Below are 15223 nucleotides of genomic sequence, written 5' to 3' on the forward strand. Positions count from 1 at the left end.
TTGCCCCCCTTTTCACTCCATGGACAACCCTTTTAATGTATATATTAATATATAATATATATATATATATATATATATATATATATATATATATATATATATATATATATATATATATATATACACATATATAAATATATTAAATTCTTAACGAGCCTTAACGAGCCGAGCTGAGCCGAGCCTGGCCTAACTCGGGCTTGCTCGTTAAGGATTCGAGCCGAGCTCGAGCGAGCTTCCGAGCCCGAGCCAAAATTGACACCCTTATCTACCTCTCTTTCTCTCTCGATGTTTCACTTGGTTTTCCCTTCTAAACGTTTCAACTTCTTAAGGAAAATAGAAGCCTAAAATCTCGCCCTGATATTTGCCACATTTTCTCTCGCTATTTTCTCTCCACCCCCCTTCTAAACGTTTGAACTTCTTCTTCGTAGGCCGGCCTCAAGCCGCTTATCACCACCGATATTCCAACAATTTTTTTCAAGCCTTTTGCCATTCCCATTTGATCATATTCTAACAATTTCTTTCATGCCTTTTCGCATTCAGTTATGTGTCTCTTCCTCTTCCTCGCTCTGCCCAGCGAAGATCGCAACTTCATGTCTCCATCCAATCTCGAATCACTTCTCCCTTAATCAAATCGAGAAAAAAAGAGGTAAGTAAAATGCCTATTTCCCTTTCTTTATTCTGATATGTTACGTATCCATACTTAGTATGAGTCTGTTGTTTTTATTTATGTTTATTATTTCTGTTGTTGTTAGATATGTAGTAGTTAGGTTATGTGTATTGTTAACAATCATGTGTAGTTAGTGGTGCTGTAACTGTTTTACAGCTTATAGGTAGGGGTGATGTGGCAAGGTAGTTACTGTTTGTGATGAGTGGATCTCAGATCTGGGAAAAGTGATGTTTATGTAGTTAGTTTGTACTGGAAAAAGGCAGAGAAATGTTTTCCTAAAACAGAACTATTGAGGTTGTTCCCCTGGAAGTGGAACTCTTTTCTCTTCTATTTTGTGTATCTTCTTTTGATTCAGTGCAGGATCATATCAGTGGTATCAGAGCGGTCGATCTTATCTGTGATACCGAGGAACCATGGCTGATGGAACTAGATCACAGGATGGGAAGAAATTGGAAGCAGAATTCAGACAATTGCGAGAAAACAACGAACACCAAAGTAAACAACAAATGGAGGCAATAAATCAGTTCAAGCAACTCGTAGCGGCGTTGGACCTCAAATATGAGACATTGTCGGCATCGGCAATGCACAAAAATGGAGATCAAGAAGAGTCTATACATGATTCGTTTCCAAAAATACAGACGGGAAGGGGTCCTGCTTATACCAAATATACCAAGATAGACTTCCCAAAGTTCAATGGGGAAGATCCACTCGGATGGGTTACAAGAGTGGAGCGGTTTTTCACTTACAACAACACCGAGGAGGAACAAAAGTTTCCTTTAGCGTCCATCCACTTGGAGAAGAAGGCGATTCAGTGGTACCAATGGTTTGAAAAACTCAAAGGACAAGTGCCATGGCAAGAATTTGTAGAGGCTATCTGTTCACGCTTTGGTCCGAATACGTACGAGGATTTCATCGGCCCGCTTACGAAACTTGAACAAACTTCGACGGTGGCAGAATATGAGGATCGTTTTGAACAACTGGCAAATCTGACCAATGATCTACCAGAAGGGTTTTACGTCAGTTGCTTCCTCAGCGGTCTCAAAGATGAAATACGGACTAGTGTGCAAATGTTTAAGCCTAAAACGGTGTTGCAGGCTGTTGGATTAGCTAAGTTGCAAGAAGAGAATCATGAGGCATTGTCAAAGAAGCACAGAATAGGAGCAAGCAAAGTTGTGGGGCAGATTAGCGGTCAAGCCAAACAACCGGTTGGAACTACTACTCCAATTATGAAGAAGTTGACTCATGCTGAGATGAAGGCAAGGCGAGATAGAGGGTTGTGCTACAATTGCGATGAGCGCTACACCCCGGGACACCGTTGCAAAAGACAACAGATATTTATGTTGGACCTTGAAGAAGATGGAAGTGATGGTGAAGAATTGGTCGAACCCGAACAACAAATCAGTAGTGAATCGGAGGAACCTCAAATATCTGTGCATGCTCTTTCTGGGTCCACATCCCATCAAACAATGCGAATTCGGGGCTACATTAAGAGGCAGCCTATTATTATTTTGATAGACTCCGGGAGCACCCACAATTTTTTAGATCCAGGAACGGCAAAAGGATAGCTTGCGAAGTACAAAAATCTCAACCATTGAAAGTTGTAGTGGCTGATGGTGGAAAAGTTACAAGCGTGGCTGAATGCAAGGGTTGAAATGGGTGATGCAAGGAACTATTTTTCAAGCGGACGTCAAGCTGTTGCCACTTGGGGGTTGTGATCTAGTGTTAGGGATCCAATGGTTAGCAACTTTGGGACCAGTAGTTTGGGATTTCGCAAGGTTAAGAATGGAGTTTACATTAGAAGGTCGGAAGCATACATTACGAGGTGGCAAGGAAAGGCCAGTGAAGATGGTTGGGTCTCAACGCATGAACCATATTTTGAAGAAGGGAAATATGGCCACTATGGCCCAACTTTTTACAACCACAGCCAGTCATGAATTGAAGAAGGGAAATATGGCCACTATGGCCCAACTTTTTACAACCACAGTCAGTCATGAAGACGCTATGCTTGACAAAGAGATGGAAGAGCTCTTAAGTGAGTTCTCTGATGTTTTTAATGAGCCAAGTGGACTACCACTGCCACGGGCCAAGGATCATTGCATCCCTCTTATAACTGACACCCCACCCGTTAATGTAAGACCATACAGATATCCATATATCCAGAAAAATGAAATCGAAAGATTGATGAAGGAGATGTTGGAAGCTGGAATTGTTCGGTCAAGCACTAGCCCGTTCTCATCACCTGTCATCTTGGTACGAAAAAAGGATGGATCATGGCGCATGTGCTTGATTATCGTGCGCTAAATAAGGTGACTGTAAAGGATAAATTTCCGATGCCGATAATAGATGAATTATTGGACGAGCTGCATGGAGCCAATTACTTTTCAAAGTTGGATTTGAGATCGAGATATCATCAAATCCGGGTGCACACCGAGGATATCCACAAGACCGCCTCCCGAACTCATGAAGGGCATTATGAGTTCTTAGTAATGCCATTCGGATTGACTAATGCCCCGTCAACTTTTCAAAGCCTAATGAACGAGGTATTCATTTTAGTTTTCTTTGATGACATATTAGTTTTCAATTCTACTTGGTCAGAGCACTTACAATGTGTAAAGAAAACTATGGGAATTCTACGTGAACACAGTTTATATGTAAAAAGATCAAAATGCTTGTTTGGGAAACCCAAGTTGGAATACTTGGGCCACATAATTTCAGGTGATGGTGTTTCTGTAGACCCAACAAAGATTTCCAGCATGATCTTATGGCCAAAACCGAAAACCTTGAAGGCTTTGCGAGGCTTTCTAGGCCTCACCGGATATTACAGACGATTTGTCAAGAACTATGGGAAAGTTAGTAAGCCGTTGACGGAGATGCTCAAGAAAGATAATTTTAAATGGTCTGTTGAGGCAGAAAAGGCATTTGAGGGTCTAAAAATTGCTATGACATCAACTCCGGTATTGGCATTACCAGACTTCTCCAAGTCATTTACGATCGAATGTGATGCCTCCGGTGTGGGGATTGGTGGTGTATTGGCTCAAAATGGTCATCCCATAGCCTTTATGAGCCGAGCACTATCAAGTCGACATCTTGGTCTTTCTACATATGAAAAAGAACTCACGGCAGTGGTGCACGCAATTACGAAATGGCGACAATATTTGGTGGGGAGAAGGTTCCAGATTTGTACTGATCATCTAAGTCTCAAATTCTTACTGGAACAACGAGTGACGACACCACTACAGCAGAAATGGCTAGCAAAACTGTTGGGGTATGATTACGAGATCGTTTATCGGCGTGGTAAAGAATATTTGGCTGCAGATGCTCTTTTACGGCAACCCAAGGATATTGAGAGTACTACAGCCATGGCTATAACCTCTCCTTGTCATGAATGGGTGGATAAAGTGAAGGATGAATGGCAGACTGATCCAGAATTAAAGGAACTCATCCAACGGCTCTATGAAGACCCAACAACCCATTCAAATTTCAAGTGGGAAAACAATGAATTAAGATACAAAGGAAGGCTTGTGGTGAGCTCAGTATCTCCGCTGAGGTTTGAAAATTTAATTGCTCTTCATGCAAGTCCAGAAGGGGGTCATGAAGGAATACACAAGACACAAAAACGGGCCTGTCGTTTGTTTTATTGGCGGCAAATGAAAAAAGATGTCAGGCAGTTCATATCCGAGTGTGAAATTTGTCAGCGTAATAAGAACGAAACCGTGGCTTCGCCGGGACTCTTACAGCCACTACCTGTGCCGGAGCGAATTTGGAGCGACATAGCCATGGATTTTGTGGAGGGTTTGCCGGTATCACATGGCAAAAGTATTATATGGGTGGTGGTTGATAGACTTAGTAAATATGCCCATTTTGTTGCGTTAGCAGACCCATACACAGCTCTTACCATAGCTCAAGCCTTCATGGATCACATTTTTCGCTTACATGGGATGCCAAAAACAATTGCCAGTGATCGTGATCCGCTCTTTCTTAGCAATTTCTGGCGAGAATTTTTCAGGTTGCAGGGTACTCAACTTCAAATGAGCTCCTCTTATCACCCACAAACCGACGGCCAAATAGAAGTTCTTAATCGTTGTTTGGAGGTTTATCTAAGGTGCATCACAGGAGATAAGCCCAAGCAATGGGCAAAATGGTTACCTCTCGCGGAATGGTGGTATAATACATCATTCCACTCTGCGGCAAAAATGACACCATACGAGATTATCTATGGACAGCCACCACCAGTGCTGGGCTTATATCCAGATGGAGGTACCAAAGTTGATGCAGTAGAACGAAGTTTACAAAGCCGAGATGCTATGATTCGTTTGTTGAAACACAATTTGCATGAAGCCCAAAACCGTATGAAGCAGCTTGCGGATAGACATCGCACTGAACGTGATTTTGAAGTGGGGGACTGGGTATATTTGCGGTTGCAGCCATATAGACAGACTTCAGTGGCGCTTCGCAGAAATATGAAACTTGCCCCCAAATATTATGGACCATTTCTTATACTTCAAAAGGTGGGACAAGTTGCTTATCAATTGGATTTACCAAGGGAATCTTGTATCCATCCTGTATTCCATGTATCTTGTTTGAAGAAGAAAATCGGAGATGCGGTTCAGATGCAGACCAAGTTGCCAGAATTGGGTGAGGACGGAGAAATTAAATTTGAACCAATTGCTGTTTTGGATAGACGGGTGATTAAGAAAAATAATCGAGCAATTACTGAAGTCCTAGTTCAATGGCCTAACCTTGGGCCTGGAGAAGCTACGTGGGAGCCATGGCACCAGCTGAAAGAAAAGTATCCAAGCTTTCAACCTTGAGGACAAGGTTGCTGCCCAGTGGGTGGCAATGTTACGTATCCATACTTAGTATGAGTCTGTTGTTTTTTATTTATGTTTATTGTGTCTATTGTTGTTAGATATGTAGTAGTTAGGTTATGTGTATTGTTAACAATCATGTGTAGTTAGTGGTGCTGTAACTGTTTTACAGCTTATAGGTAGTGGGGTGATGTGGCAAGGTAGTTACTGTTTGTGATGAGTGGATCTCAGATCTGGGAAAAGTGATGTTTATGTAGTTAGTTTGTACTGGAAAAAGGCAGAGAAATGTTTTCCTAAAACAGAACTATTGAGGTTGTTCCCCTGGAAGTGGAACTCTTTTCTCTTCTATTTTGTGTATCTTCTTTTGATTCAGTGCAGGATCATATCATGATATTTGGACTGCATGTTTAAACTCGATTTCATGGGGTTTTCCCCTTATTCTTTCTTACTTTATTTGTTGGATTAGCAATTCTTGGGTTTAGTTTGCCATATCATCCATCTTCCAAAAAATGCTACGCACATCTTCCAACTACAGATTTTGGTCAGATATTTGTTTTGGATTTTGAGAACTTTGTTGGGTTCTTTTTTTTTTTTTTCGTTTCTTCATCAGTGACTGACATATATATGATCGGTTCAATTGGTTATTTTTTTCAGGCACCACAGACAACTAATTCTATGCATTGACATATCTGGATTGATTATCTTCATAAAGGTTTGGGACTTTTTTGAGTTTTTTTTTCCTAAGATTTTTGGGTTGTTTTCCTAACAAAAATCAGAGATTTGTGGGTTGGACTTCGCCTGGGTTTTTTCGGTCTTCGCATTGTTTTCCTAACAAAAAAAGGCTGATTTAGGTGTTGGATTTTATCTCGCATTGTTTGGTTGGTGCATATGTCATATGTGTGTGTATTTCTTTTTTACTTTTGGTTTTTACTGACTTGAGAATTTTTTATTTTATTAGATCATGGGTACTATCACTGGATTCATCAAGCTTGCTTTTATTTCTTCTGTCATCATTGCTACGATCTGTTCTGAATTCAGTTTGAATAATTCAGCTGCAGCAGATTATAGAATTAACGTAAGTTAATCGGCTTATCAATGGCGAACTCAAAAGATGCTTGCGGGTGACTTTCCTATTTCCAAGCTGGGTGAATTCAATGTTTTCTCTTATGTTGATCCCCTTTTTTTTTTTGTATCTTATGCTATCTCAAAAGGGCATGACAGGTAAACTAATTTTAACTTTGTATGAGAGAGAACTTCACAGAAAAGAATAACTTGCTTTCATTTTTCTCATTTGTGCTGCTAATGGCAAGTGGTATGTTGTATTTTCTCCGCGACCTACCTATACAAAAGAGAAAGACATGAAAGACTCAGATATAGTCTTACAACAACAGCTTCATTTTTACTGTTAGGCTATATAGAACAATTTCTCAATCCCTTTTTCCAATATGTTGAAATCTGGCGTTTTAATTCACTTAGATTCTTTGCTTTTTCATGATCATGAATCAATGTCTTGGAGTTTACCGTATCATGAATTTTCTAATGTCTATAATTTCAGACATGTTCAGTTTATGTGGAGTTCAATTGAAGTCTACATGTTTAACTTTGTTATTAGTCTGTGTCATTTAAATTTTCAAATGAGACTTTCTAATCTCCCCTGCCATTGTTATTCACTCTAGGCATGGACTATTTTGGGAAAAAAAACATCACCAAAGGTTTTTTGTGTTTCCCTATAGCAGAGAAGCTCTTCATGCTTGCTTTTGTTTGGTAATCTATTTTCAACAGGGATTTTGTGCTTCTAGAAATCTCACCCTTTTGAAGTGGCATTATTTGTACCACAAGTTATATCTGTGTTGTTTTAATATTCATGGTGGATTAAGCAGGTCATTGGGGCACTTGGTTTCATGAACCAAGACTAAAGATTTCGAAAGACCTGGATGCATTTTCTGAAGGGTTTCATGCAGGTATGAGTTATAATTTTTCCTTCTTTTCCTTTCATTTAATTTTAATTTTTCTAGGGTTAAGGTTAGAATCTCCACTTCTTTCTTCAATTCTGTTTAGTTTGGATTACATACTTTTTCTATAGTAGTTGACGTGAAATCATTTAGCAAATGATATATCTAGAGACTTTTCTGTTCATGGAGATCTAACTAACTGTTTTTGGTGGTCAAAATCCAAAACAAACAGGGCCTCATGTGACTGAAAATATCACCGTGTTATTGTCTTAAATAATCTATCCTATTTTTCTTTTCCATCTTTTTTATTGCTGCTATATTTTCATTGGTTTATCTATCAAGTACCCATGGCAAGGATAGGCAATGGTATTTATGTTCCATATTATTCTATCCAAGCTAAATACTATTGATTATGTTTGTATTCTCAGCTCAAGTTTCTGCATACACGTCTAGCTGATTGATTCTTACCATTCTGATGTGGTAGCTTACAAAGGATTTACTGAATCTGTTCCTCTCAAGTCTTGTGATAGCTTTAATGGAATTTTGGTTATACTTTCTTCATTGATTGAATTGGGATTTTTTCTTATGTTTTTTTTTTAACAATGACTGTGGGTTTCAATTTTTCTGTCATTGGCTGTTATGATTCCCAAATTATTCTTAGCTCTACAGATATGGGAATTTTTCGAGTAGGTTATCTATTCATGTTTGCATGGATAGCAGAAGCAAAGGCTTTCTTTTAAACTTTTGCAGTGAGTGAGGGTATGGAGTAGGATTTCAGGGCTAATTTTGTGGTTGGGAATTTTGTTTTCAGAGCCCGGGCTTTTTATTTTTTGGTTGGTTTTACTTCTCTGTTTCTGAGTGACTTCAAGAGTTTCATGATGAACATGATATGGTTGCTAGATTTTCATGTGCCAGCTGCACCCATCAGCGCAATTGTAGTTCTGATTTCTTTATATTGAAAACACTACTGTTGATACAGTTTTCATTTTATTGGGTTGCTGTTGTAATAACTAAATCTGTTATTGTCAGGCAAGCTGTCAATTAATGATAGGCGAAATGTATGTGTATTGGACAATTGACTTGATTGAACGAAAAGATATAAAGCAGAATAGAGTATTTCATTATAAATTTTCAAACGTTTTGTGTTCACTATAGTGAAGATAGATATGTAGATTCTGTTAAAAAAATCTAGATAACATTTGTAAGATGATCGAAATCAATCATTGGAGGAGCTCACAATGGATGGCCTAAATGTTTAAAAGCTCATAGATCCAACCAATCCTACCCATTGGTTGAATCAACCAACGAAAGCCAAATACATGACAATCAAGCTCATATTTGATATTGACGCTGAAAATAATTCATTTTGTACTTGCCCCACTGTTGCTTGATCTATTCCTTAAAATGTAATCATGCGAAAATACAATGATGATGACTTATGTGATATAAAAGTAAACCTTTTAAGGCACTTGGGAAGTTGTCTATGTCGTGGGTGAAGTCAAACTCGCTCTATCAAGTCCAACTTGAGTTATGTAGTACCTATCAAAAAATAAAATAAAAACTCGAGTTATGTATTCTAAAACCTTGCTCAATTATCTAACCCCACATAATACTCTGTTTTGTTACTATAGATCTGCTTTGTTTAAAGGCTTTGGTTTTTTTCTTCTGCTAATGGGTTTATATCTTTGCATTCACTCTAGATTTTAATTGATACTCCATATGATGTTTGGGTTTTGACCAGTTTTAGGAGTTACTTATCCTTATCCCATATTGGCCACCATGAATTTGTTCCATCGACCCATTCTCAATTTTGTAATGCATACGTTTTTGCTTAACCTGTGCATCACATGGGATGTGAGAAGAATGCAATCCTTACCCTACTATTATTATCTCTAATAATACCCCCTCCTCTAGCAATGCCATGATTCCCTCTAGATGCACCATCAACATTAGAACTTCAGGTGCAACTCACGTTGGGTTGAAAAAATAGTCATGTTGGGTTGCGGTCGGGTCAGGTTCGGGTTGAGTTTTCCCTACCTTGATTGAGTTCGGGTCATGTTTGAGTTGAAGGCTTGGGCAATCAGATTCAAGTAAAACCGCACTTTTTTTTTTTATAATTTTTTTTTTCTTTTTGTAAGCTTAAAAACTCGGGTTTGGTTGGGTTGATCTTGGGTCAGGTCGGGTCGGGTTCAACTCTGATTGGGAAAGAAGGGGTTCCTTGGGTTGGCTCGGGTTGAGCCTCATTGGGTTGAAATGGGGTCGGGTCGGGTTCAGGTTGAGTAGATGGTTCCTCTGGCCTGGTTCGGGTTGGCCTCAACCCAACCCAAGTTGCACCCCTAATTAGAAAAACACATTGACCTGATTCAGATAGTGATATATTTTTTGTAAGATAAATGGCATGCATCATAAACGGTCTTATAATTTTTTTCCTTTTCAAACCGGTTGAATACATTTTTGTGTGTCATTTTTTGGCCATCACCAGGCTTGCTGTTGTTCATCACTAACCCACTTATGCTTTTCATGTTTTTGAACGGGACACACATTTCTATTCTTGAGAAAACTTTGATTTTATTTTGGTTTATTTTAGATCTAAATTTACTTTGACCCGTGCGATGCACGGGTTGTCCCACTACTTTAGTTTTATTTCTAACATATTATTTTCTAATCGTCTTTTTGTTTTCTTCATTTCATTTGATGTTCTCATAGCACAATTTCCACCAAATTTCCTTTACATTTTCCTTCACTTCATTTGATGCTCTCAAAACACAATTTCCTCCAGGTTTGGACCATGTTGCAAGCTAAAGATGAACAAGCAGATGTTTATGATGTAACAAGTAAGCACTGAAGAAAGATCTATGGTATCTTCTTCTGCATATTCTTTTCTTTTGTCATTTGGATTGGATTTTGGGTTTAGATTGTTTCTTGGGGTTGCAATCAGAGTGACTGAAGAATTTTACAGAATAGTGGCATGGTGCGACAAGTTATGTTTGACGTTTGACCTACCAAAATGCTCTTCAACAAGATGCATTAAAGAATGGCAAGTTCTTTTCTTTCCGTTGATTTTGTTCGTGTCTTTCCAATGTGGTTTCAGTGCATGAATAATTCCACATGGTCTTAGTTCTTGAGTGGAATGTTGATTTCTTTGCAATTGGGCTATCTGTACCAACATTAGTATTTCTTTTGTTGCAACTATAAGAACAGATAACAGTTCATCTTTGATAGAAATTGAACCTGCTGACGTGGAAGCAGAAGGATCGAAATACTTATTCCATTGTCTTCATCTCCATCGAATGGGTTCTCTAACAACAGCTGATGTTCACACCCTATTCCGTTGTATGTTTCATATGCTTAAGATATCCTATTAAATTGGTGTATGCGTGTACCACAAGTTCTATCCTTTTTTAATTGAGTCAGGAATATATCCTTTATCTTATGCCAAATTAATCAATTAATTGTATTAATTCAGCTGTTAGAAAGTTGATAGCTGTTATATATGACATTCAGTGAGTTTTCTTGCTAATGAGAAAGGAGGAAAATGTTTCACATGTTGTTCACTTTCTCATTGTATTTAAAATCCTGTTTTACTTTGTTCTTAGCCGCCGTGTGATGGGGTTTCTATATATATATATATATATATAGAGAGAGAGAGAGAGAGAGAGAGAGAGAGAGAGAGAGAGAGAGAGAGAGAGAGAGAGAGTGTGTTGTTTTCAACAAGACATTGTTGTTTTCAACTCTAGAGCCATAAAAGATGCCATTTAAAGCTTAAACAATAAAAATGCTAACTAGAGCGTTTCGTTTTCGGAATCAATGACCCCTTTTCGGATTCTAAAGGGGGAACGATTGGAAGGGGAAGGGGTTTCATCTGCCTTTCCGGCTGCTAAGTAAGCTAAACCGAGGAAGTTCAAGTCCTCGCCCCCCTCTCTCTTAAGGCTTTCCTCTCGCAGCTCTTTCCGCTCGCACCACTCGCAGCCTCTTCCTCTTGTATTCGTCTTTCTCTTGCCTTCCTGTTTGTCTAAATCTCTGGTTTTCCTGTTCGCTCCCCTGCCCGAAAAGCAAATCTTTTTGTTATCGCTGGTCCTAGTTCTTCGTTCAGACCTGGAAAAACTGACTTTGTGCCATTCTTTAGTACCTCCTTGAGTTGTTGAATCCCTTGTTGAGTCTCTTCTAGCCTCAGTAGATGCTGCTTATCCTAGACCAGTGGCTTAAGTCTAAGCTTACTGCTATGCTTTTGATGCCTCCGTTCGAGCTTTCTTGCCTTCCTATGATGTGGCGGATGAAACAGCATATAATTGGATGCTTCTACAGATGTGTCTGCTAATGCAGATTCGTCTTCTTTTGCTTCTGGCTGGGAAGAAGGAAATCCCCTCCTCTCCTATGGGTTTTGGGAAAGACCCTACTCCCCTGGCTAATGAATGGTGAAAAAAAAGACTTCCCATAGGGAATAAAGTCCAGCTTCTCCGATTCTCTAGGAAGAAGTCTGTTCCTCTTCTCTTCACTTTCAGCGAGTGCAATCCCTACTGCGCGCCTTTCCTTTGCTGCCAGCCCAACCCTTGCATTTAGTCTCGCTATGGCTAGCTTCTTGGATTCGGAGCTAGCCTCAAGCTCAAGCTTAGGTGTCTTCTTTCGCTCAATTGTTATTGCTAACAGGAACTTCCACTACTTTAGTTTATTTAAGACTCGTGCAAACAACAAGGGTCGGAAAAGGAGTTGATTGTTACCTTATGTTCCTTATCTTTCTTTAGATGCTCATATAATAACCAGTGAAAGTGTACTGTCTCCTTTCAAAGGAATGCAAACAGGCTAAAAATAAAAAAAGTGAGCGGATCTACATGATCGGGAAGCCATCTCAGCCCGGATATAAGCCGTTACTAGAGTTCTGAGTTAGAAGAGCAGAGGGAGCGTACTCTTTGTATTATCCGAACCAATTGGGGATACCATACGTATGACGCATATAGGTTTCAGTGTCAAGCGCTCGTACCTCTCCTGTATAGTCGTCAAATCCTTTTCACCTCGATCTCAAAGGGAGGTGCCACATATGCTGCCCACCGTTACTGACTCTGCGTCCTAATTTCTTCAATCTTTTGTTTTCGCTTCAATCCGGATTGATACCTTTGCCGGCAACTTGAAGAAATCTCGCTAGCTAAGTGGTATAGCGGGCTCCAGTGAACAACTTAAGTAAGTGACTGGTCTACGCATGGGTTCGAATCCCAAACGAGATGTATATCAAATAGCGTATAGTAAGATGGGTTGAAGCTTTCTTCTCTGATTGACTATTTCTTTGTTTAATAGGACTGGGCCAGTGCCCTCGTTCGCTCGGATAAAGTCTCTCGTTCTACGACTCACTTTCAAGGAGAGAAAGTCTCATGCACATACGGGTGAAGTCTCATTCGTGGATGAAGATGGAGTCAAGCTCAGGACAGGGGATAAGGATGGTGAAACATAGATTCAAGATTGTGAAGTAGAATAATCATTCATGATGGTCAGATTCATAGATATAGATGGTTATGGCCCAGCCGGAGGCCCTTCCTTGTCAATGGGAAGTCAGTACTTTCGCAGACGGAATCGGAGATTATTAGCCAGCGAAGAGGAAGTTTCTTGCTTCTGATGTACCAGCTCCAGCTAACTTGATGGTGTGCTTTCCTAGGTGCTTTCTTGGTTGTGTTGTGCCCGCCTGTGCTTATGTTCCTGCTTCTTTATTTCCTGCAGTCGCGGTGGGAGATGTTAGCTCTTGTGTTCCGGCGATGGGGAGTTTCAAACAAAGGGACGGAGGTACGTTCTGACCGATCACAAGGGAGGCAGGATGGCAGACTACAAGGTAAGGAGTGTTAATTGAACCCATTAGACTTATTTATTGAGAAGGTCGGGCAGAGTAGGCTTACTTGTTTGGCTGACAGGGACCATGACTATGGGAAGAGCTCACTGGAATGTCATGCCTGGAAAGAGGTCAATGTTCAATTGGGGCCAGGTAAGATGATATATGAATGGATACGACAAACAATAAATGATAAATCGAGTGCAGGGAAGGGGGATGGTGAGGCAATGTTCAGTACGGTACGGTTGATCCGGCATCAAAGAAGACTGTTCACAGACTGCTTTCTTTCGATTTCAAATATTCTGGTTTCGATGCGGGAGAAAAGAGAGATTAGTGGCTTGGGAGAGGATGGACCAAAGAAGCTTATTGACCCGCTCGAGCGGCAAAGCGAAGAACGACTACACCGAATACTCATGTCAAGCCTTAGCGTCCGCCCCTAGGGCACACTAAGCGAAAGCCCCTTATATGGAATCGGGACAAGCCCTGGATCTCCAAATAGCCTCACCTGAAACTGGTAGACACACTGAGCCACCACCTACAACGAGTCTACGATGGATGGACACATAACCGTCCCCCCAGTGCATGGGCCCCGTCACGCCACGACAGGTTTCTCTCGCTACACCTCTATTGTCTTTCCCGCCTAGTTCTATAGCTGGATCCAATACGGGTCCTTTCTCTCACTACTCAAACCGTATTTCAGTAGTCCCGGTGGAATGATCGTGATTCATTCAATAGAGTTGGGCGGGATTTGAGTCTTTCTCGCGTTATGAAATTGACACATCTTAAGGTATAGGTTCTCTATCCAATTCGATCCCCGAAGTTTCTTTCTCCCGCCAGGCCCCGCCCTGGGCAACCCCGGCCTATAAAACTTATCGACCGAAGCCTTTTTTTATATTCGTTTCAGATCCTATCAAATTCTTTTTTGCCTCAGATAAATTGAACGATTTCTCTATTCCCGGCAGGCGCCTTTGGTGCTATGCCGGTCGTCTCCACACCATTGATAAACCAGTTGGAAAGGTTCGAGTGGTAGCACGCACTTGAGGATTCTGATATCCAATCCATCGATAAGGTGTTCCATGGCTTGACTTTCTCCATTCCGGGGAAGCTTTCAAAGATAGATAGATATTAAATAAGATTCGTGGCGTTTACCTTAATATAATAAAAAAAGGGCTGGCTAAAAGCGGATTTGATTCTTCTCTTTGTTTCACTCTCTTAGTCTCAGGCAAACAAAGGGGTCTCAGTCTCTCTCTAGACAGCTGATCAGTCAGCAAGCGAGAAAAAAGCTTTCAGCGAGCACCTCTCTCAAGTAAAGGAGAATGATTGATTCAATCACTGTAGCGAGGGAACAGAACACAAGCAGTAAGCGGAACAGGAAAACAGGTTGTATTTGAAAGCCCTGTAGTTGCGAGAAAGCAGAAAGCCCTCGAGCCGATCGTAACATTTTAATAGCAAGGAAGGCAGACGAGTGGGTGAAGTTAGTAGCAGCCTCGTTGTGCCTGGGGATGAGAAAAAACGAAAAACGGGGGATGAGGGGGCCAACATCTCAGGTGCCTTTTCATAAAGCTTTGGTGGCCGGGATGGAGAGAAATACGACATAGCATTTTGGAAACCCTGCCCTTTCAATATCAAGATGTTGGGGTTCGGCTTTCGCCTCTGGGAAACCATCAATGCTTGGCATACGTTTACAGATGCAGACACCCCCGGTTGTTTAGGCGGTATGGACATCTCTTTAGCAATTTACACATTGATCTATTTGGTTCGGGTGAGTCCATCATTGCTCACCGGGATAAATAGAATCTACAGGATCTACTTCTGTGTCTGGATTTATTACAGGTAACATCTTTATAACCGAAAATAAAATCCCAAGTGACTCTCCCCGTTGCTGCCCTTATTTCCTCTGGCCTCGCCTCTGCGGACCCCGACCTCTGGTAATAGGAAGGAAGCCAGCTACTTCACTAACTTATACTTCTCTTTAGAAGAGTAG

General features: G+C 40.6%; 1 long non-coding RNA gene across 4 annotated transcripts; it reads left to right on the forward strand.

Annotated features, from left to right (window-relative positions):
• Positions 1-5869: 5869 nt before the first annotated feature.
• LOC143886241 (uncharacterized) lies at positions 5870-10711 on the forward strand. Of its 4 annotated transcripts, XR_013253765.1 has the most exons (7): positions 5870-6016; positions 6130-6187; positions 6434-6550; positions 7356-7436; positions 10207-10261; positions 10387-10464; positions 10650-10711. It is a non-coding gene; the product is annotated as an uncharacterized LOC143886241 (long non-coding RNA). The 4 variants fall into 4 exon arrangements; XR_013253744.1 differs by having other exon boundaries at positions 10207-10285; positions 10387-10711; XR_013253818.1 differs by having other exon boundaries at positions 10366-10711.
• Positions 10712-15223: the final 4512 nt, after the last annotated feature.

Source organism: Tasmannia lanceolata, unplaced genomic scaffold (genome assembly GCF_043159265.1).
Source record: "Tasmannia lanceolata isolate RefF3 unplaced genomic scaffold, GAP_Taslan_0.1 ptg000002l, whole genome shotgun sequence".
In the NCBI taxonomy this organism is placed as follows: domain Eukaryota; kingdom Viridiplantae; phylum Streptophyta; class Magnoliopsida; order Canellales; family Winteraceae; genus Tasmannia; species Tasmannia lanceolata.